At 41.3% G+C, this 25,053-nt stretch overlaps 1 protein-coding gene across 1 annotated transcript in view; it reads left to right on the forward strand.

The window, feature by feature from the left end:
• NKAIN3 (sodium/potassium transporting ATPase interacting 3) overlaps positions 1-25,053 on the forward strand; it is a 650,331-nt gene that overhangs the window by 217,730 nt on the left and 407,548 nt on the right. The gene's annotated exons all lie outside the window — the stretch shown is intronic.

Here is a 25,053-nt window from a genome sequence, read left to right on the forward strand (position 1 = left end):
ATGTCGATGGTAAACCACATGTCGGCACGCAGGCGCCACATCTGTGACGATGTGGTTAGTGTGGTTCTTGGGAACCGGGAAGGGCAGCCCGGATGCATCACAGTTCCCCGGAAGTGGAGAAAGGATGGGCAACCGACAATCAATGCCATGCACAACGAGGAGTCGACTGTGAAACTGTAACATAAAAACTGTAGCTGAAACATGAGGAAATAAAAAAATTAGCATTTGTTGAGAACCCACTGTTAATAGGAACAGCACCCTGAGTGCCTATAAGTATTGACATCAAAGGGTTGGTCACTTACAATCAATTTCGGTGGCACACCTCTATCCCTAGTTATATAGTGGTGGACATTTATGGGGTGATCTTTGGCCTGGTACTGACGATGGTAGCCGTTTTTGTGAGTAACTCAAATACCTTGACCCTTGCCCTCATTTGAGCTAAATTTTCCATTTCATTACTATTTAGATATAGTGTTATTTATGCACACCTATATGTTCTTTATAGTTAGAAGGACTGCGCCTGCTCCTGAGGAAGTGATGGTTCACAAAACGCGTAGAGCATACTGTGCTGCAATCCTTTTGGCTTTTAATATGCAACATCATGTACATAAATGTTTTTTCTCTGATTCTTTCATGCATTCTTGCTGTATCATTGTAATGCTTCAATCATGTTTTAACTTGGTCACAATTGTTGACAGACATTTTAATAAAAAGTGAGTGTGATCGCGGGTACCACGGACTCGATGTCTACGGGAATACTCACGATCGTCTCACAGAGAGGTAGAACATGTTTACATCACCATTTCCCCATTCTGCCTAGTGACACTGACACTGATCACAGCTCCCTGTAATCAGGAATGGTGAGCAGTGTCGTGTCACACATAGCCCACCCCCCCCACAGTTAGAACACACTTAACCCCTACAGCGCCCCCTCCTGGTTAACCCCTTCACTGTCAGTCACATTTACACAGTAATAAATACATTTTTAATCGCACTGATCGCTGTATAAATGTGAATGGTCCCAAAATAGCACCAAAAGTGTCCGATCTGTCCGCCATAATGTTGCAGTCATGATAAAAATCGCTGATCGCCGCCATTACTAGTAAAAAAAAAAATATTAATAAAAATGCCATAAAACTATCCCCTATTTTGTAGACGCTATAACTTTTGCGCAAACCAATCAATAAACGCTTATTGTGATTTTTTTTTACCAAAAATATGTAGAAGAATACGTATCGGCCTAAACTGAGGAAAAAAAATCTTTCTTTATATATTTCTGGGGGATATTTATTATAGCAAAAAGTAAAAAAAATGCATTTTTTTTTTCAAAATTGTCTCTGTTTTTTTGTTTATAGCGCAAAAAATTAAAACCACAGAGGTGATCAAATACCACCAAAAGAAAGCTCTATTTGTGGGGAAAAAAGGGCGTCAATTTTGTTTGGGAGCCACGTCGCATGACCGCGCAATTGTCAGTTAAAGCGACGCAGTGCCGAATCACGAAAAGTGCTCTGGACTTTTGCCAGCCAAATGGTCCAGGGCTGAAGTGATTAATGTACATTTACCTTTGTTTTATGGGTCAATGAATTCAGACATAGGTTATGTTCGCTACATCGATCTTTGGGCACACACCTCATTCAAAGTCACAAAATAAAAGAGCAGACCATGCTGCATTACTTACCTTTGATCCAGAGCTGTCTCCCACAAAAATGTTTTCCCCTCACAAGATATTTTAAAGCTGGGTACACATTGGCTGAAAATCAACCAGTTCAACAGGAACCGGCCAACCTTAGGTCAGTGTGCACAGCTTTCTTTCCGACAGAAGCCGGTCTAACAAAAGACATGCTAGAAAACCAGCATCCAGGTAACCAATGGCTGTTGATCTGTGAATTCTGGCAGGGGGTGGGGGTGAAGAGCCTCACCGTTGTCAGAATTCAATAGAACAGTAAAGGAGATCACTTCACCAACATCGCTTGAGCAAGTACAGTGATCTGTCAGTTATTTTTCATTTAACCTGCTGTGTTGAAAGAAAAAAAAACTATCAATGTGTACCCAGCTTTAGTCTTCTGGGTTGAATGATGCCCAGTATACTATAAATGAAGGGCAATATGGCCCCAGTCGCTGATAGAATATCAAAACTCTGCCCTTCATAAATATGGGGGCATTTATCAATTCGCACAAAACAGTGTTAAACTGAGTCAGGAATACAGATTTTAGACTTTGAGATTTACTAGAAGATTACAGCTTGATTTATAAATTCTTTTAGCTACTATGTGATATAATGAAAACTGACTTTGACCACTTCCTAATTGTGTGTCTGTAATATCAAATGGGATCATCCATTTATTGTCTGATGAAGAGGGCACACCACTTTGATGATCTGGACAGATACAGTTGTGGGTTAGTTGTGGGATTATTGATGGATCCTTCATGAATGCCTACAAGGCTTCAGTCTTTTAGAATGTGTTGCTCAGTCATTTTTACAACAGCGTTGTTGGTAATCACATATTCTCTTCTAACAAATTATCTATACATTCTCCACTCTCTCATTGTACTCCAATATCTTATTAAAGTGTTACTAAACCCGCAACAGTAAAATCAGTCTGTATATGCAGTAACGCATGCTTGTTATACTCACTGTGGAATCCCGTCTCCTCTGATCATCCCCTCCTTCCACTGTCCCCTAATAATTTCCTGATAACACTGAGTCTATGGAGTCAGGCTGCACATGGTCAGTTTGGTGTGTATTACTAGAGAAGTTTTTTTTTCTTGAGAGGATGCATGTGATCAGTATAGGACCAGCAGCACTGTCCAGACAGAGGGTCATGGATCTTGCAGTCTCACAGGGCAGTCAGAAAACTCCTACAAGCTTTAACCAGTGCTTGGCTGGACACTAATAGAAGTCACAAGACTGCTATATACTGTTAATGAGAAAAGGTATTTAGCAGTTTATATATACTAAAATAATTGCATTTCCATGCTCTGTGTACTGTGGGAGACCAAATATAGTAAATGCTGGGTCCTGGGTTAAGTAACACTTTCATTCTTGTAATTGTCTTGTATGGACCTGAATCTTATTAACTGCAGTCAAGCAATATATGCAGTCCTTCTTTAGGACACTTCGATAAATGAGGCAGACCGTGTGGAAAGCAAAGTAATGTTAACATTTACTTTGCTGGCTGAATAGTTACCCTATAATTGTTTACTAGTCGAGCCTACTGTGCAACGCTCTTCATTGAAATGCAACAAATCCCATTTGTACTCACCAGAAGAAGGTGCAGGTAATTATGGGGTTGTATTCCACACCCCATGGGACAACATTGTCATATTAGGTCATTTCCAATTGATTTGGTTAGCTTGTGTGTGCATGTTGTGGAGATGAATTGATTTACAGAATTACTGTATAGTCCCAGGTATTCTCATCAATTTACAGAATGACGGAACATCTATCATGCCGTTGGTATACACATATATTTTGGGTTATTAGAGACAGCAAAACATTCTAATTTCATAAGCTGCGTTCAAAATGTTATATGGGATATCTAAAATCAAAATGGCTTTCCACAGCTACTATTGTCAATAGCAGTTTTTTAGCAGAAGCTATGAACACCCTTTATTGCCATCTGTGAAGTGAAAACATCAGATGTTTTTTCAGCCAATCTCTGACTGCATAATTAACATCTGGATGATCGGGGATTTGAGGCTATGTGGTTGTGCACACAAAGTAGAGCACATATCAGTGCTGAATTTACATCATTATACATAACAGAATCACAAATTAGTTTTCTCTGTCAAATATGTGTACTTTTTTATATTGAATTAGTTAAATTATACAACTAAAAAGAAATACTCTTTATAACAGCCATGAGGGAAGTGGTAAAAACAGATTATTTTTATATTGCCTAAGAAGCCTTGAACATTATTATGAGTCATTTATTTTAAGTGTTTATGTATAAAGTATTATAAAGTCTTTTTCCGGAATGCCAAAAAATGAGCAGTCATAGCAGGCATAGACCTTGGCACTCAGAGCACATGTCCCAGGTATTCTACTGGGTCTCTCTAACGCCGCGTACACATGAGCAGACTTTCCAGCGGAATAGGTCCGACGGCCTTTCCGCGGACTTTCTGACTAGGTCCAACGGACTTTCCGAACCAACGGACTTGACCACACACGATAGGACTATGTCCGTTCATAAGTCCATTTGGTTTGAACGTGATGAAAACGGGACTAAAAAAGGAAGTTCAATAGCCAGTAGCCAATAGCTTCCCTTGCGTCGTATTTGGTCCGTCGGACCAGCACACAGACGAACAGTTTTCCCAATTTTAGTCCGTCGGACAGATTTGAAACATGTTCTATTTCTAGGTCTGTCAGATTTTTATCCCGAAAAGCTATCTAGTCCGCCGGAAAGTCAGCTCGTGTGTACGCGGCATTAGGCGATTTTCTGCTTGAAGCTTGTAGCTCTAAAATGCTCAACAAGCCAAATCCCATTCATTTCAATGGCCCTTGTTCAAAATGCCTGTCGCTCAAACAAGTACATGAACTTCTTTTTGGCAGATTACAAGCATTTTTGGCCCGATAGACTTCAATAGATATGCTTGCGTTTTGTCACTCTTTTTCTGCTCAAACAGCACCCTAGCACCCCTAGCATCCTCTCCCTCTCCTCCCCCTAGTGCTTTCTATTGGCTAAACAAAAACACCTGAAGCTGTAAAATGCTTGTAATACTCTTCTAAAATGCTTTAAAAATGCTTGTAAAAAGCTGCAAAAAAAGGCTAAAAAAAACACCTGAAAAACACCAGTAAATCAATACGCTCAGCTATGAATGGAGCCTTGGGTTAGTTCACACCATGTCTATTAAGCTGTATTTTTCTGCATATCACTGCACATGTATGGTGTGAGTCCATAAAAACAATTAAAAATGCAGCTCAAGCAACATGGTGTAATCACATTTTGTTGCTTTGCAGCCTAAAATGAAGACAAACACCATTTTTGTCTTATCCAGCCGTATTTACTTAGTGCAACTTATAACATCCAAGTGAAAGATATAACTATATAAAGAAAAACAGAATCACTGAGTTGGAAAAAAAGATCACCCTCTCCTAAAAATGACTAGTTAATGACCACAATATGACTTTCAACTGTGATCAGCTGTGGTCATTTTGATTAGCTCAGCATGAAAAGATTTTTTCTGGCGCATTTCAGTCCCTGGTAGTGCAACTGAAGCAAACAATCAACTATAAGTGGCAAGACAGTAACACTATCAAAAGATCTCTGAGATAAAGTTGTGGACAGGCACAAGTCCGGAGATGGATACAAAAAAATGTCATAGGTTTTATCAATGCCTAAAAGCACAGTGAAGTATATCAGGACCACTTTCTGACCACTCAGATGTCTTAAAACATTTCAAAGGACATTACAGAAAGCTATTGTAGCATGAGAGCAGAGCTTATTTTCTTGGTTCAGATTTGCTATAATATGAATTGCTGAATGGGAAGGGGGAGTCCACAGAGAAAGCCTTTCATGCATGAAGGCAACTAGAAACATGTAGAGTTGGGTGAACGGTTTGGCCCGAGCATCAGTTCAGGCCGAACACTGGCTGTTCACCCCGTTCAGGGAACACCAGAATTTGCAGGGTGATCGGCCTACGTTCGCCCGCCAAACGTCCTGCAATGCACTCCTCCGGGTTTCACAGTGCATTTTGCTCCCTGATTGGGCAAAGCTTTACCCAATCAGGGTGCAGTATAAGCTGGTTGTTAAGAAGCAAGGCCGGGAAGCCAGCCTCAGCATCCTTAACAACCGATGAGTCATTAGCTGTCAATGGGCTTCCCCGCTGACAGCTGAGTAGAAAAAAAATTGCCGGTAGAAACAAGTTAAAAAAAAGGGTCTAGTATGGAATTTAAGGTGAACCCCCCAAAATCCATACCAGACCCTTATCCAGGCATGTAGCCTGGCAGGTCAAGAAAAGGGAGGGGGAACGAGCGAGTGCCCTCCCTCCTGAACCATACCAGGCCACATGCCCTCAATTGTTTCTTTATTTTTTTTCAATTTTTGCGGCAATTGCAAACACGAGTCATTTTAAATATGATTTGACTTGTTTTTTTTTCTTTAGAAATAGCATTTTTGCGGAAGCATGTTCTATATATGCTACAGATGTGCACCAGAACTCCCAAACATAGCAAAAGTTTAGACTTGAACTTTGAACCCCATTGAAGTCTATGGGACCTGAACGTGAAAAATCAAAAGTGCCCATTTTGAAGGCTTATATGCAAGTTATTGACCATAAAAATGGTATGGGGGCCTGGGTACTGCCCTGAGGGACATGTATCAATGCAAACAAAACTTTTAAAAAAGATTGTTTTTAAAGGAGCAGTGATTTAATGATGCTTAAAGTGAAACAATAAAAATGAAAAATTTCTTTAAAGATAGTGCCTGGGGCTCTCCCTAATCTGCCTGTAAAGTGGGGCATTTGTATCATGTATAGAATCTACTGCAGCAAAACTGACATTTCTAAAGAAAAAAAATGACATATAAATTGCCAGCAATCGAAAAATCAGAGAAACAAATTATGTAGCCCCCCCCCCCCAAACCATACCAGGCACTTGGGGTCTGGTATGGATTTCAAGCGGGAACCCCACATTTAAATCACCTTGATTTTCTGGAGCATTTCAGTCCCTGGTAGTGTAACTGAAGCAAACAATCAACTATAGGTGGCAAGACACTATCAAAAGTTGTGGACAGACACAAGTCAGTAAAGTTGTGGACAGACACAAGTCAGGAGATGGATACAAAAAAATGTCATAGGTTTTATCAATGCCTAGAAGCACAGTGAAGTATATCAGGACGTCGCTCCAAACTGGTTGAAAGAGCCAGGACTAAGCTACCAAGAGGCCTACAGCAGCACTGAAGCAGTTGCAGAAATTTATGACACAGAGTGGTCATTGTGTGCATGTGACAACAATATCACAAATTCTCCACAAATGTGGCTTGTATGGGAGGGTTGCAAGTAAAAAGCCACTTCTCAAGAAAGGCCACATGCAGTCATGACTGAGCTTTGCCAAAATGCACCTTGAAGATTCTAAAGGCTACATAGAAAAAGGTGTTATGGTCAGATGAGACTAAAATTGAATTATTTGGCCTCAAGACCAAACGATATGTCTGGCGGAAATCCAATACAGCTCACCATCCAAATAACATCATTCCTTCAGTAAAGCATGGAGGAGGTAATATCCTATTATGGAGTGTTTCTCTGCAGCAGGGACTGGAGCACTTGTCAGTAGGGATGGGCCGAGCGGACCCCTGTTCGGTTCGCACCAGAACTTTCGAACGCTGTGAAAGTTCGGACCCGAATATGGAATCCCATTAAAGTCAATGGGACCCAAACGTCAAAAATCAAAAGTTTTTTGAAGGCTTATATGTAAGTTATTGGGCATACAATGGTTATAGGGGTCCGGGTCCTGCCCTGGGGGACATGTATCAATAAAACAAAAATCTGTGAAAAACATAATTTTTAAATGAGCAGTAATTTGATTTTTAAAGTGAAAGCATAAAAATGAAAAAATCTTTCCAATATAGTGCCGGTAAATATAGTACCTATAAAGTGGCAGATCTGTACCATGTCTAGAATCTTCTGCAGCATTAACTGCATTTATAAAGCCCAAAAAAATGTCATTTTCCCTGCAAGCTGCCTTTATTTTGCTCAGCAACAGCTGGGGAGCCAGTGTGTATGATGAGGCCACAATGTAGTACACTGGGAACAAGATTAGAGATTTTTTGGATACATTCTGGTGTCACTTTGACTTTGGATGGAAGTAACGGGTGCGTAAAAATTGGTCTTTGGGTGTTGGTGACACCTTCCCACCGTAACCCTATAGAGGTACTCTTGATGAAAGCAAGAATTGGCCTTGCTGTAAAAAATTGCAATGATATGTACCTGTCAAATAGGTACAGAAAAATTGGTCTTTGGGTGTTGGTGGCGCCTTCCCACTGTAACCCTATAGAGGTACTCTTGATGAAAGCAAGAATTGGCCTTGCTGTAGAAAATTGCAATGATATGCACCTGTCAAACAGGTGCAGAAAAAAGACTGCACAACCCAAAAAGACTTAATCAGTGACATCAGCATCAGGGGCTTCATAGCTGGTAATCCAGGACTGATTAATTTTTATAAAAGTCAAACGGTCCACGGAGTCTTTGGACAGACACATTCTATGATCAGTAATGAAACCTCCTGCAGCACTAAATGCCCGTTCTGAAAGCACGCTGGATGCAGGGCAGCCCAACAACTCAATAGCATACTGGGCAAGTTCTGGCCAGTGATCTATTCTCAAGATCCAGTAAGTCAGTTGATCGTCAGCTGGAAACCTCTCCATTTCTGTTTTGGCACTGAGGTAATAGTCCACCATGTGATGCAGACGCTGCCGATGGGATTTGGAAGCTGACAGGGCAGCGAGGACTAAAAAAAATCACAAAATGCCTGACTTAGGCGGACGCCTTCTCTAACGCTCCTCTCTTGACCAACAGAAGACTCAAAACTACGTTTTTCACGACACTGTAACCTACTGGAGTCAAGAAAAACGTTCAATGAAATCCTCTTTAACGTATCCTCAAGAGATTTTATCTTCTGTACTCTCTGTGCGGATAGGATGAGTTCTGAGACCTTCCCCTTATAATGGTGGTCAAGGAAGGTTGTCAACCAGTAATCATCCTTCTCCTTTATGCCACGTATTCTTGGGTCTTTTCGCAGGCTTTGAAGCATGAGGTTGCCCATGCACCTCAAATTTGCTGAAGCTTGAGAAGCAGACTCCTCTGGGTCACTCAGGATGACAGCATCTGGAACTTCCTCCTCCCAGCCACGTACTACTCCCTGGGGTTGCTTACAGATTGATGCATGTCTTCCTCTTCTTCAAAGCCTATGAAAGTGCCAGAATCCTCCTCCTCCTCTCTCTCCTCCCGTGTGTTCTGTGACATGGAAATGATGGTGTCTGGATAAAGTGGGCCTTGAGAGTAAAGGAAGTCCTCCTCTTCCTTCTGCTACTCTGCCTCCAGTGCCCTGTCCATAATGCCACGCAGAGTCTGCTCCAGCAGGAACACAACAGGGATTGTGTCACTGATGCATGCACTGTCATGGCTCACCATCCTTGTGGCCTCCTCAAATGTTGACAATACAGTGCATGCATCCTTAATGATCAGCCATTGGCATGGGGAAAAAAGCAGAGGCGGTGTGAGTCTGTCATCGGGCCGTATTCATACAGGTACTCGGTCACATTCCTCTGCTTCATGTATAGCCGCTGCAGCATTGACGATGTCAAGTTCCACCTGGTGTGCATGTCATAAATCAGGCGGTTTACGGGCAGGTCGATTTCCCGCTGAATTTCTGCCACCTGAGAATTGGCTGTGTATGACTACTTGAAAGGGCTACAGACTCTTCTGGCCAGCTTTAGCACATCTTGCATGAGGACATGTGCTAGGCATGGCACATGTGTCAACTTTCCCTGTCTAAGGGCGGACAGGAGGTTTGAGCCATTATCGTACACCACCATTCCTGGCTCCAGCTGGTGTGGTGTGGATCAACTCTGGGCCTGTCCCTGCAGAGCTGAAAGAATCTCTGCTCCGGTGTGGTTCCTGTCCCCTAAACACACCAGCTGAAGCACTGCATGGCACCTTTTAGCCTGACTCTGGGAATAGCCCTTTGAACGCTTAGGGGTTACCTGATGTTCATAGGACAATTCTGCAGAGGAGGGCATGGAGGTGGCATGAAGGTGGCGGAGGAGGAGGAGGAGGAGGGGGTAGATCTCACATATCTGGCATCTTCACCACCAGCTGTATGGATACGTGGGGGCACAACAAGCTGCAGCACCGAGCCCTGTCCTGCATCCTCCAAGCAGCATTACGCAGTGTGCTGTGAATGAAATATATCGCCCCTGCCCATGCTTGCTGGACCACGTGTCAGTAGTAAGGTGGATTTTACGGCTGACTGCCTTGCCCATGGATGCCAGAACATTCCCTTTCATGTGATGGTAGAGAGATGGAACGGCCTTACGTGAAAAGTAGTAGCGTCTGGGAACCTGACATTGTGGTAAAGCACATTGTGCAAATTCACGGAAGGGGCAAAATCCACCAGGCTGAAAGGCAGAAGTTGGAGAGCCAACAGCTTTGACAAGCTTGCATTTAGATGCTGGGCATGTGGGTGGCTGTATTTTTTTTCCGCTGCAGCATATGGGGCAGAGAAATTTACCAGCTACAGTCTACAGCTGGTGGCGTGCTGCTGGCAGATGTGCTGCTAGGACCCAGGACACCCTATGCTTTACCATCATCCCTGTCTGTGGAGGCTGCTAAGAGGTAATGACTCGGTATAGCAGGGGCAGACTGAAGTGGGTGAGGAGGAGGAGGAGGGACGGATTTGTGCCCCTTTTGTGTGGCTTTTAGGTGCTGTCACCAATGGGATGATTGATAGGATGTTAAATGCCTTGTTAAGCATGTGGTACCCAAATGGTTGGTGTTTTTGCCACGTTTGATGTGCCTGAGACACAGTTTGCAGATAGCAATAGTGCGATCTGCTGCAGATGCTGAAAAAGGCCCAGACAGCTGAGCTTTGGGGATGTCGGCTTCCTTGGGGTTGTGCTGCCTCACCTTGAGCTTCCTCCTCTGCTCTGTCTGGCTCCAAAGTTGCATCAGTGACCTCATCATCATCATCATTATCATCATCATCTCCATCTCCTCCATCTTCATCATTACACTTAGCAGTCACTCACTTGTCAAAATCACTGCCGCTATCATTACTCCTGTCAGCCTTGTAACAGAAGGAAGGTACCCTCATCCCTACAGTAAACCACTGTGCCCAGGGCAGTTGTCCCCCTCGCCCTCCCCTTGTGCCGGCCCTGTTGCCACTCCCCTGCCCCTTTCCATCAGCACTGGGGTCACATTAGCAGAGTAAGGGAGAGAGACCAAGGGAGAAGAGAAACATTGGAATACTAGTCAGTACCAGTATGCAAAGGTGTATTTGCTTGTGAAGACTAAATCACCTCTAACGTTGGGTGTCCTACATGTGTTGATGTTGCTGCGATAAGTAAAACAATGTGTTTAGTTTTTTACATTTATAATGAGGTGCCCAGAGATTACGCATGATTTTTAAGGGTGGCTTGACTGAAAAAGGTTGAGAAATATGGACCTAGATGTTGATGTTCGCTTGGCTGGTGGATTAAAAAAAAAAAATAAAAAAAAACTTGAGATGCAGATCATTTGTCAGGTAAAACCGCTCATTTATGTATATTTCAAGTGTTTATTTAGCTCTTTGGCTGGAGCTGACCTTTAAAATAAGTATAAAGAGTTCTATTGGAAGCAGAAATGTTTTTTTAATAACATTTTGGATAAAGAACTACCTGAAATTGTTGTAAAGTAATAGGTCAGATGGAAAATCAGGTACTTGTTTATCAGTGTACCATTTACAGATCATTGCACACCCCATCCTGTGACTCCAATGACTCTGGAGTGCTGACAGAAGCGCTGACATTGCATACATTTTATGTTGTTTTCCTTTCTCCCTGCTTTTATACGAAATTGCTTTCTGACTATATTTCTTCTTTGCCTGCTTTTTATTGTGTTTTCTTCAATGTAAAGCTCTCTCCCAGCAGAAGAACAGAACAGCAAGGGAGCAAAAGGAAGGAGAGTATGTGCAGTTTGGAAATGGGGCATTGAAATGAGCCAGTTACCTATATTAAATCACAGGTTCATTTTAAAGCTGCTCACATTCACATGCAAAAAAAAAAACATCATATAGATTTCCTGTAATATTGAAAACTGAAAAGGGAGGTAGAGCATTTATTCCCTGTGAATACTTCAGTTTCATTTAGTGCGGGTAATTTTAAAAATGTGTTCCTGATAACTGTACGTTATAACATGTGCTTCTCTGGATATATAAGAAGCACTCTTGTGTGAAAAGAAGTAGCTGGTGAAATCATATTACATAGAACCCAATAAGACTTTGACCTGCTTTTAATTACATGGAAAGCAGCTCATCTATACATATGTGCTCCTGCACTACAGCTGCCTGCTTTCTGACCACTCAGATTTCATAAAACATTTCAAAGGACATCAGAGAAAGCTTTAATTGCAGCATGGGAGCAGAGCTTAATTTCTTGGTTCAGATTTGCTATGCTATGAATTGCTGAATGGGATGGGGATGGGAGAGTCCACAGAGAAACCCTTTCATGCATGAAGGCAACTAGAAACATGTAGCCACTAGAGTTGGGGGCAAACGGTTTGGCCCGAGCATCAGTTCGGGCCGAACACTGGCTGTTCACCCCATTGAGGGAACACCAGAATTTGCAGGGTGATCGGCGTGTGTTCGCCCCGCCAAATGTCCTGCATTGCACTGCGAGTTGCACAGTGCATTTTGCTCCCCGATTGGGCAAAGCTTTACCCAATCAGGGTGCAGTAAAAAGCTATTTGTGAAGAAGCAAGGCCGGGAAGCCAGCCGCGGCATCCTTAACAACTGATGAGTCATCAGCTGTCAATGGTCTAGTATGAATTTTAAGGTGAACCCCATGCCAAAAACAAAAAAAAGAAGGCAAAATCTATACCAGCCCCCTATCCGGGCACGCAGCCTGGCAGGTCAAGAAAGGAGTGAGGGAACAAGTGAGCGCCCCCCCCCCCTTCCTGAACTATACCAGGCCACATGCCCTCAATTTGTTTTTTTTTTAAATAGCTGGGATCCCGGCAATTGCAACCATATGCAGTCATTTGACATATATGATTTGACTAGTTTTTTTTTATTTAGAAAGATCATTTTTGCTGCAGCATGTTCTATATATGCTACAGATGCGCACCAGAACTCCCGAACATAGCAAAAGTTTAGACCCGAACTTTGAACCCCATTGTCCCCATTGAAGTCTGTGGGATCTGAACGTGAAAACTCAAAAGTGACCATTTTGAAGGCTTATATTCAAGTTATTGGCTATAAAAAGGGTATGGGAGCCTGGGTACTGCCCTGAGGGACATGTATCAATGCAAACAAAACTTAAAAAAATGTTTTTAAAAGAGCAGTGATTTTAATGATGTTTAAAGTGAAACAAAAAAAATGAAAAATTCATTTAAATATAGTGCATGGGGGGGGTCTCCTTTCTCTGCCCGTAAAGTGGTGCATCTGTATCATGTATAGAACCTACTACAGCAAAACTGACATGTCTAAAGAAAAAAAATGACAATTTAAATTGCCAGCAATACTATACCATTGCTGGCAATAGAAAAATCAGAGAAAAAAAATGATGTGGGGTCCCCCTTTGGGCCTGGTATACATTTTAAGCAGGAACCCCACATCAAAATTAAAAAAAAAATACATACCAGACCCTTATTCGAGCATACAGCCCGTCAGGCCAGGAAAGGGGGGATAAGTGAGCGCCTCCCTCCTGAACCATACCAGGCCACATGCCCTCAACATAGGGGCGGTGCTTTGGGGTGGGGGGGCTCTGCCCCCCACCCCAAAGCACCTTGTCCCCATGTTGCTGGGGACAAAGGCCTCTTCCCAACAACTCTGGGCTGTGGTTGTAACAAGGGGGCCCCCAGATCCCAGCCCTCATATGTAAATGAGTATGGGGTACATAGTACCCCTACCTATTCACCAAAAAAAGTGTAAAAGTGAATAAAGACAGTACAACAGTTTTTGACAATTCCTTTATTACAAAATAAAAAAACAATGTCCCCTGATGTAGAGCCATTATCAATCATAACGACGATGCCACTGCCGACCTGAAAAAAAAAAGGTATGGGGTGGAGCCACCTGGCAACGTCACCTGGTGGCAACGCCCCTTTTGATGTCACCTATCCAGCATGCACTGGTCAGTGAAGTCATAAGGGGGCGGTTACACCAGGTGACGTCGCCATGTGGCTCCGCCCCCTTACCTATATAAGAACTGTCAAATGGCGGAGCCTGCAGTAGGCGGTTAGCCTTTGTTGACCGCGGATCGTTTTTGTTTTCTTTATTCGGGTCGACAGTGGTGTCGTCATCGTGATTCATGATGAATCTACATTGGGGACATTGTTTTTTTTTTTTTAATAAAGGAATTGTCAAAAACTCTTGTACTGTACCCCATACTCATTCACATAGGGGAGAGAGTAGGATCTGGGGGCCCCCTTGTTAAAGGGGGCTTACAGATTCTGTCAAGCCCCCCATCCGCAGACCCCCACAACCACCACTCAGGGTTGTCGGGAAGAGGCCCTTGTCCCCATCAACATGAGAACAAGGTGCTTTGGGGTTGCCCCAAAGAACCCCCCATGTTGAGGGCATGTGGCCTGGTATGGATCAGGAGGGGGTGCGCTCACTTGGCCCCCACTTTTCCTGGCCTGCTAAGCTGCATGCTCGGATAAAGGTCTAGTATGGATTTTGGGGGGTGACCCATACGCTGTTTTTTTTTTTTTATTTTGGCGTGGGGTTTCCCATAACCACTTCAGCCCTGGAAGATTTGGCTGCCCAATGACCAGGCCATTTTTTGTGATACGGCAATGTGTCATTTTAACTGACAATATATAATACAATATATATACAATAATATATATATTTTTATATATATATATATATATTATTATTATTATTATTATTATACAGGATTTATATAGCGACAACAGTTTCCGCAGCGTTTTACAACTTGAGGGTAGACAGTACAAATACAATACACTTTAACCACTTCAACCCCGGAAGCATTTGCCCCCTTCCTGACCAGGCCATTTTTTGCGATACAGCACTGCGTTGCTTTAACTGACAATTGCGCGGTTGTGCGACGTTATACCAAAACAAAATTGACGTCCTTTTTTTCCCACAAATAGAGCTTTCTTTTGGTGGTATTTGATCACCTCTGTGGTTTTTTTTTTTGCGTTATAAACAAAAGAAGAGTAACAATTTTGAAAAAAAACACAATATCTTTTACTTTTTGCTATAATAAATATCCCAATTTAAAAAAAACTAAAAAATATTTTTTTCCTCAGAATATGTATTCTTCTACATATTTTTGGTAAAAAAAAATCACAAAAAGGGTATAATGATTGGTTTGCGCAAAAGTTATAGCGTCTACAAAATAGGGGATAGATTTATGGCAAAATTTGTATAATTTTTTTTTTTTTTTTTACTAGTGATGGCGGTGATCAGCGATTTTTATCGGGACTGCGATATTGCAGCGAACAGATCGGACACTTTTGACACATTTTTGGGACCAGTGACAATTATACAGCGATCAGTGCTATAAAAATGCACTGATTACTGTATAAATGTCACTGGCAGGGAAGGGGTTAACACTAGGGGGCGATCAAGGGGTTAACTGTGTTCCCTAGGTGTGTTCTAACTGTGGGGGGGTGGGACCGACTAGGAGGAGAGAGAGATCGATGTTCATACTTAGTATGAACACACAAATTGTCTCCTCTCACACAGATCCCAGTTCTCGCTCTGTCATGAGCTGAGCCGCAGGTGCGCGCATGTGCCCCCTAGTGGTCAAAAGGCGAAGTGATGTAATGTCGTTTCGCCCAGGGGAGCCAACCTGTCGCAAGAACAACAGTGGCGGCTGGTTGGGAAGGGGTTAAAATCCATACCAGACCTGAAGGGCCTGGTATGGATTGGGGGACCCCCACACCATTTTTTTTTTACTTTTTTATTGCCAGCAATATTTTTTTTTATTCAGCTATCAGCGGGGAAGCTCTTTGACAGCTGATGACTGATCGGTTGTTAAGGACACAGCGGCTGCCTTCCCAGCCCTGCTCCTTAACAACCAGCTTTCACTGTGCCCTTATTGGGCAAAGCTTTGCCCAATCAGGGCTTAGAAAGCACTCTGCAGCTCTCGGTGCATTGTGGGGCGGTCGAGCGCTGCGCAAATTCGGGGGTTCGCCGCACTGGTGAACAGGCGATGTTTGGGCTAAACTTTTGCTCGGCCCGAACTTTTTATTTCGTTTTTTTGTTTGTGGGGGAAGATATCCATATTTGTATATATTAGTTATTAGTATTAGTAACTAAAAATGTGTTTATATGACAGGAATTCTTATTAGCAATAATTCATGTGCATAGCTCATCTATAAATTCACAGATCATTACATTAACATAAACATATAGAACATTCGGATTATATTGCACTGTCGCCATCCATCTGAGAAATGATTGGCTTTTGGTAGAATGTACTGTTTCGCCTGCCATGGAGAAGGCATTTAGATATTTTAAAGGATGAATGCTGTTTGGCAGTGTAGCGAAAGTGACCTCCACAGGGCACACAGTTAAATCAGACATTGCAGACAGGTGATTTCATGTGAAAGGACAAAGAAAAATGAAGCCGTCGTGGATTCAAACCGCTAAAGCTTAGTCATTTGGTCATATCCCACTGAGACTTAATCATTCCCCTTCATCACTTCACTTATTAGTAAACATAACATTACCCAGAAGTTGGAAAGATTAATAGAAGCCCCACGCTTTATTCAGTTGAGCAGGTTTCATATGAAATTGAGTTATAGTCGGTTATTTATGTAATATAAGAAAAGAACGTCATTCTTTCCAGTATCATCCTCTTGATTTCACAAACAACAAATGTAGAGTATTTTCTGACTTTTAGGACCAAAATCCGCAGACCCACATATCAGCTTTTCTGAGCACCGTTAAAGAAACCCTGTCATGGCAGAAATAGGGAGGCTGTCAATGCTGAGCCTCTCCTTCTAAAAATTCTTGTTGATGTGGCTATTGTTCCTCTTGCCAACTTGTACTTTTTGTAGCAACATAGGAGTCAGTAGGAAGAACCACAGTGTGTGGTGAGGGAGAAGAAATTTGACATACATAGAAGTGTTGACTACCCGAAGCGGCCAGGGATCAGCAACACTGCTGAGTTTTAACACATACGTTTTGGGAAAGGTAACTTTATAACAGTTTCAGACTGCTCTTGCAGTTTATGCCTTATAGCGACAGAATAACTTTAAGCCCCCCCACCCCCCGGAATAAAAATATACCCCCTTTCACCCTTCCATCACTCCTCATCTCATGATGTGCTAGAAAGAAAAAAAAAGGAAAAAAATGCTAAATGCCCTTTTTTACTTACCTGAAGTCACAATCATCTGATACTGCAGGGCCAAGTCTTCTGTTTAATTCCTGGAAGGGTACTTCCTTGGGTGTCCATGTCACAGGGAGATAACAGGGGGCTAGTGTTCTCAGGGCATCATTGCAGCGCTGGATTCACAGTCCCCAACATCAGATTTTACAGTAGCGAGGAGCCAAGATTGGGCAGGTAGGTGAGTATAGCTGCCTTCACTAGATAAGGGGAAAAAAAAGCCGTCAGGATGGGTTAGACGGGGATGAAAAGGAGGTGTGGAAAAAAATAGTTGTTTAGTGATTATAACTATTTGGCCTTTTTGGCCTTAAGAAACTTCAGGACAGTACACATTTTTACATTTTACATTTCTAATTTTTAACATTTAAAAATAAAAATCTCCTTTTCCTTTTTACTGAAGCAAATATGCAATACAAATTTAAAAATACTGCATATTTTGATTCACAGCCAGCGGTTGGAGCTCTAAACTCTTTTTTACATGTTTACCTTCCTATTCTATTAGCTGCTCTGTTGCAAAACAACCATTATTTACAGAGCTTTACTGTATAGCTCAAGTTAAAAAATAATAATATGCAGCTCAAATATACAATCATAGAAATTACCTTCACTTCATTCCTATGAATGCAAACAGCTTCTTATTTGCTCTCTTAAAGTAGAACTATGGGCAAAACATTTTTTTTTCCATTTTGGATAGAATAAGTGAGGGTTATAACCATGGTTAGATTTTTTGTGCCATCTGTGGCCGTTTGCAGAGATTTCCCTTCACTTCCTGTCCCATAGCCAAACAGGAAGTGAGAGGAAAACTCTGCAAATGAAGGGAATTCATTGGGGACCCCCAGATCACCAGAACAAGTGTCCCCATTGGAAGATTTCCCCTCTATCACTTTTCTGGGGACAACCCAATTTGGAGTTTTGTTATACTTTCACTTTCAATGACAATGGTAAACAGGACAAATAGAGAAAGTGAATCTCCCTAATGGGGGCACAGACAGCAACAAAAACTGACTGGTGTTCTAATTCCTCTCCACTCTATCCAAAACTAAAAAAAAAGTTTTGCCATTAGATGTACTTTAAGAAAAGTCTTAACCACTAGACATCCGCGCTATGGCCGAATGACACAGCGCGGACCTGCATTCCTGGGAGGCCGTCATATGACGGCTTCCCCTGCGCACGCTCCCTGCGCGCGCCCTGTGATCACCGAGTCACTGAGACTCAGCTGATCACCGATCCGAGTAAGGGGCCAGTCCTGGCCCCTTACCATGTGATCAGCTGTCAGCCAATGACAGCTGATCACATGATGTAAACAAAAGATCGGTAATCGTTTTTTTTTTTAACTCACGCTGACAGCGCGAGTAGAAAAAAAAGCCGATCACCCCTGGCTCAGATGTCCGGGACATCGGTCCCGAAGTGGAAGAGGCACATCTGCCTCAGCAGTGCCACCTAAAAGTGCCACCTAACACTGCCCACAGTGCCACCTAACAGTGCCCACAGTGCCACCTAACAGTGCCCACAAGTGCCACCTATCAATGCCAACAAGTGCCACCTATCAATGCCCACAAGTGCCACCTATCAATGCCCACCTGTAGTGCCAATCAGTGCCACCTGCCAGTGCTGCCCATCACTGCCACCCATCAGTGCCCATCACTGCCACCCATCAGTGCCCATCACTGCCGCCTATCAGTGCCCATCACTGCCGCCTCATCAGCGTACATCAATGAAGGAGAAAAATTACCTGTTTTAAATTTTTTATAACAAAATATAAAAAAACAAAAAAATTTAAAAAAAAAATTCAGTTTTTTACATTTTTTTAACAAAAAGTAAAAACCGCAGAGGTGATCAAATACCACCAAAAGAAAGCTCTATTTGTGGTGAAAAAATGATAAAAATTTAATTTGAGTACAGTGTTGTATGACTGCGCAATTGTCATTCAAAATGCGTCAGCGCTAAAAGCTGAAAATTGGTCTGGATAGGAGGGGGGTTTAAGTGCCCTGTAAGCAAGTGGTTAATGCTGTGTGGGAAATTCAGGTTTTGAATTTAGATATACTGTACGTTACATTTTCCAACTATGTAATAAAAAGCTGCAAGAAAGTCAAGAACTCACAGTATCACTCAGAGTTTAGACACTGCTTGAAAAATAAATTTAAAATCCAGTATCAGACAAACCTGAACTGTGAACTGTATCTAATTTATGTTTAGGCTTGTTCAGCTCTTTCCCCCCTTACAAATTGTCTTTAATTTACTGTAGTTCAGGATAAACCCCTGACCCTCTCAAACTCTCAAGCAATACACACCAAACTGAGCATGTGCAACTTGTTCCCTAGCCTCTGTACTATCAGGAGATAGATTGGGGACTGTGGAAAAAGGGGGGACAGAGGAGATAGGAATAAACAGCCTTTTTACACAATGCAGAGGATTAACCCCTTAGGTTCCACAGTGAGTATAACAAGCACGCTTTACTGCATATACAGACTGATTTTACTGTTGTGGGTTTAGTAACACTGTTACATTGTTACATAGTAGGTGAGGTCGATCAAGTCCAACCTATGTGTGTGATTATATGTCAGTATTACATTATATATCCCTGTATGTTGTGGTCGTTCAGGTACTCATCTAATAATTTCTTAAAACTATCCATGCTCCCTGCTGAGACCACAGCCTGTGGAAAGGAATTCCACATCCTTGCCGCTCTTATAGTAAAGAACCCTCTACGTAGTTTAAAGTTAAACCTCTTTTCTTCTAATTTTAAACTCCCTTCCGCGAAAAAGTTTTATCCCTATTGTGGGGTCACCAGTATGGTATTTATATATTGAAATCATATCCCCTCTCAAGCGTCTCTTCTCCAGAGAGAATAAGTTCAGTGCTCGTAAGCTTTCCTCATAACTAACATCCTCCAGACCAGAGCCTTGTAGAGCGGGAGAATTATTGTTTTATCTCTGGAGTTGATCCCCTTTTTAATACATGCCAATATTCTGTTTGCTTTGTTAGCAGCAGCTTGGCATTGCATGCCATTTCTGAGCCTATCATCTACTAGGACCCCCAGGTCCTTTTCCATCCTAGATTCCCTCAGAGGTTCTCCCCCCAGTGTATAGATTGCATTCATATTTTTGCCACCCAAATGCATTATTTTACATTTTTCTACATTAAACCTCATTTGCCATGTAGTTGCATTAATTTGTTCAGCTCTTTTTGCACATCCTGCGGAGAAGTTATTGCCCTGCTTAGCTTAGTATCGTCTGCAAATACAGAGATTGAACTGTTTATCCCATCCTCCAGATCGTTTATGAACAAATTAAACAGGATGGGTCCCAGCACAGAACCCTGGGGGACCCCACTACCCACCCTGGGGGACCCCACTACCCACCCCTGACCACTCCCCATTTATCACCACCCTCTGAACTTGCCCTTGTAGCCAGTTTTCAATCCATGTACTCACCCTATGGTCCATGCCAATGGACCTTATTTTGTACAGTAAACTTTTATGGGGAACTGTGTCAAACGATTTTGCAAAATCCAGATACACCACGTCTACGGGCCTTCCTTTATCTAGATGGAAACTCACCTCCTCATAGAAGGTTAATAGATTGGTTTGACAAGAACGATTCTTCATGAATCCATGCTGATTACTGCTAATGATACCGTTCTTATTACTAAAATCTTGTATATAGTCCCTTACTGTAAAAAAAAAAAAAAAAAAGAACAAACAAGGCTTAACCAAAAGTATGTAATTTTTTTGTGTTTGTACTGGTAAATGAAACAGTTGCTATGTATAAATTTCGATAAATTAGGAATTGCAGAAAATGCATAATGGATATGCATAATATATATATAGAACAAGTGTTGAGGGTGAAGTGCACTCAATCCAACATTGAAGTGCTGAGCAATCAGGCCCTTCCACAGGCCATATATATAGAGAAATGTACAAGTGGGATTGCTGCACTTAAAAGAATAATTTGTAGGAAAAACATCAATTCATCAATTCCTGTTCTAGAACAGGAATTGATGAATTGATGTTTTTTCTACAATAAATCTTTTAAGTGCAGCAATCCCACTTGTTTGTTTCTCTATATATATGGCCTGTGGAAGGGCCTGATTGCTCAGCACTTCAACGTTGTATCGAGTGCACTTCACCCTCAACACTTGTTCTATCCAAGAGGTATATATATATATATATATATATATATATATATATATATATATATATATATACACACCTCTTAGATTGTAAGCTCTTAAAGGAGCAAGGCCCTCTGATTCCTACTATATTTACCGCTAGCCGAATAGCCGCCGCAGTTATACCGCGGCAGGTTGGCACGGCTGTGCAAATCGCTGTAGCTGTACGTCGCTTCTTTATGACTTCACAGCAGGTGCACGTGCAGGAGACCGCAGCGTGTCCGGAGGGCACAATGACCACCGGGCACCCGCAATCGTTCGTGACAGAACAAGAACCGGGATCTGTGTGTGTAAACACACAAATCATGGTTCTCTCAGGGGAGAGGAGATTTTTTTTTACCAAAAATATGTAGAAGAATACATATCAGCCTAAACTGAGGAAATGTATATATTTTTTTTAAATTGGGATATTTATTATAGTAAAAAATACAAAATATTGTGTTTTTTTCAAAATTGATGCTATTTTTTTGTTTATAGGGCAAAAAATAAAAACCGAAGAGGTGATCAAATACCACCAAAAGAAAGCTTTAATTGTGGGGAAAAAAAGGCATAAATTTTGTTACGGTACAACATCGCACGCATGACCGCGCAATTGTCAGTTAAAGCGACACAGTGCCGTATCGCAAAAAATGGGGCAAATCCTTCTGGGGTTGAAGTGGTTAAAGTGTATTGTATTTGTACTGTCTACCCTCAAGTTGTAAAGTGCTGCGGAAACTGTTGGTGCTATATAAATCCTGTATAATAATTATATATATATATATATATATATATATATATATATATATATATATATATTACACACTGACACTGCCATGTGTGCTGTAAGGAGCTTAACTGATTTGCACCAATAGTTTTATTTTTTAAGTTGTTTTTGATCACAGAGGCAGAGTCCTCATTTTGACTGATTAAGCAGCTCATTATAACTAAAGCAATGAGTCTTAGCAAATGACACATTAGCACTACAGAGCGTAATTAGCATTTACAGTGTCCCTACATTATTGCATGCTGACTTTCATGGTGCTGACTAATGGTATATTTTCATTTCACAAAGTCTCTAGTGATTAGAGTTATTTGAAGGGATAAAACTAGAATGAAAGGGAAAATCTGTAATTTTACGTAGTGTTACTCATTATCTGGATAAGACCACGTATGGTTTGTACCACAAAAAGCACGCGGTTCTTTGATAATGAACTCTTTAGAACTCAATAAAGGTCACTGCAAAGCGAATGGAGCTGTATAACAATGATCCTTTTTGTACTGTTGTAAGCACCATTACACCTGTTATTCTAGGGTGGAATACACCCATGAACTAAACTAGGTGTAGTTTATTTCAAGTATTTGAATGTGAGGAAACGATCCAATTACCGAACAATCGACCCCATGCAGTGTTCACATAAACATAAATTTACATATTGTTGTGGATTACATAACATACTCTAGAAGTGTCTGGCTACTGAAGAACTTTTAAGATGGAAACACTTTTGTAATATAGGTGCAGAGCTAAAAAAACAAAAATCAGATTATAAAATCTGATTCACATGTAACTAATCAGTCCATTGAAAATCATTCCCAATTCTGCATCAAACATAAATTGGAATGGCAATCAACACGGATAGAAACAAGGTGTATCCAAGGACAAACCGTCACCAACACCCGTTCACACTGCCTCTTACCCCTCGGTGTGGACCTCCAGCAAGGAGGAGTAAAGCCTCATACACACAATCTGATTTTCTGACAGGAATTGTGTGATGACAGGCTGTTGGCATTAAATCTGACCGTTTGTATGCTCCATCGAACAATTGTTGTCGGATTTTTCACGGACAAATATTGGATAGCAGGTTTTTAAATTTCTCATGGACAAATGTCTGTTGTCAAATTTTCCGAGGGTGTGTACACAAGTCCGTCAAACAAAAGTCCAAAGTTCAAACACGCATGCTCGGAAGCAAGGATGAGCCAAAAGCGGTCGGTCTTGTAAACTAGCGTTCGTAATGGAGAATTAACATTTGTGAGGCGTCAAATTATGAAATCTAGAAATGCAGCACACATTCTCTTCTTCTTTAATGTGATAATAATGAAGCTGCTTTGCTGGTGATACTGATGGAGTTATGCCAAAAGTATTTTCAAAGGCTTTTTTTTCTAGTGATATCAAGAATAATATTATTATGCTTTTTTTTTTTTTGGGCAAGTTACCACAACACCGCTATCCCGTAGTTTTTAATATCAAAGATACAACTATGTTGGTGTCCCTTGTCAAATTTTCATTGTATTTTTTTAAATGTAACTGCCTACTCCCAAACTGTAATTTGAAGTAAAACACATAGCCAAGTATTATTCTCCACAATTTTTTATTGTGCATTAAAAAAAGAAAACAAATAAAATTAGACATGCTATCTGCCAGTAGAACTTAACCAAAAAGTGCATTCTATGCATCCAAAAATATAGAAAATATAACAAATCCAATCATTATTATTCAACCAAAAAATAAAATAAAAGCCTCATGCATGTGTCCTGCTTCTTAATATAGGGGGTCAACAATACCAAGAGTTGATGAAAGCAGGGGTCTGTCATCTGGAGATAATTCCGAAAATAATCCAGATTATTCTCCTGGAGCTCCCGCAGCAAAGGCATATGACATAATTGATCACGATTAATAAAGCGTCCAATTTTTGGTCCAAGAAATCCTCCTCCTTCTGTTCCTGGACTGGACTTGGGTCAAAGCAATAACTCCAAGGCCAATAAAAAATAACACGTTATCTCCTCCAATTCCGCAACATGGCTGGTTGACGAACAGCCGTTCAGAAATGAACTGAAAAGCACGAAATGAAAAGTGCGAACTGAAAAGCGCAAAATGAAAAGTGCATCTCAACACTCACCAAACTTCTACTAATGCAAAATTAGCAGAAGGAGCCCAAAGGGTGGCGCTAAGGAGCTGAAAAACCACATAGTACGTCACTACATTCGTGTTTGTTGGCCGACAATTCCTTGGCATTTGTATGCAAGACAAAATCCAGGCACACGCCTTCGGACAAAAGTCTGAGGTTTTGTCTGCGGAAAATCCGATCGTGTGTACGAGGCGTAAGAGGCAGTGTGAACGGGTGTTGGTGATGGTTTGTTCTTGGATGCACCTTGTTTCTATTCGTGTTGATTGCCATTCCAACTTATGTTTGATACAGAACTGGGAATGATTTCCAATGAAATAATTAGTAATTATAGTAATTAGTAATTTATAATCTGATTTATAATCTGATTTTTGTTTTTTTTTTAGCGCTGCATCTATAATACAAAAGTGTTTCCTATGTTGTTATTCCAACATTTATGTGCCAGCAGCTTTTTTATGTGTGAAATATAACCTACCGCAACCTAATTTTGTGTACTATTTTCGGATGGAAAGCAAAAAAACATTTTCTCAGATGGCTGGGTCTATTTTTCAATATTTTCATCCAAGATTCACACATTTTCAATATAAATCTTATGTGAAAATGTGTGAATCTTAAGAGAAGCTTGTGTGAATCTTAGGTCAAACTTCTAAAACAACACAGCTTTTTTGCATTTTTTGTCTAAATCCAATAAATCAATGACCTCTGGGTGCTTGTGGGTATAACTGAAAAAAGAAAGCTGGTGTAATCTAATAACAGAGTATGGGTCACTAGACTGTAGTTCTAGCAATATGCTATCTTCAATATATCTGCATACCACTAATGGATCGTTCTGCCAGGCTGTGCCCCTCACATTTACCTCCCTGAAGACAGCTAAGAGACAGCAACTGACAGCAACTTATTCTGGTTTAAATGGTCATAATAGTATATATGGTTATTTAGCATGTACC

Source organism: Aquarana catesbeiana, linkage group LG05 (assembly GCF_042186555.1).
Source record: "Aquarana catesbeiana isolate 2022-GZ linkage group LG05, ASM4218655v1, whole genome shotgun sequence".
Taxonomy (NCBI): domain Eukaryota; kingdom Metazoa; phylum Chordata; class Amphibia; order Anura; family Ranidae; genus Aquarana; species Aquarana catesbeiana.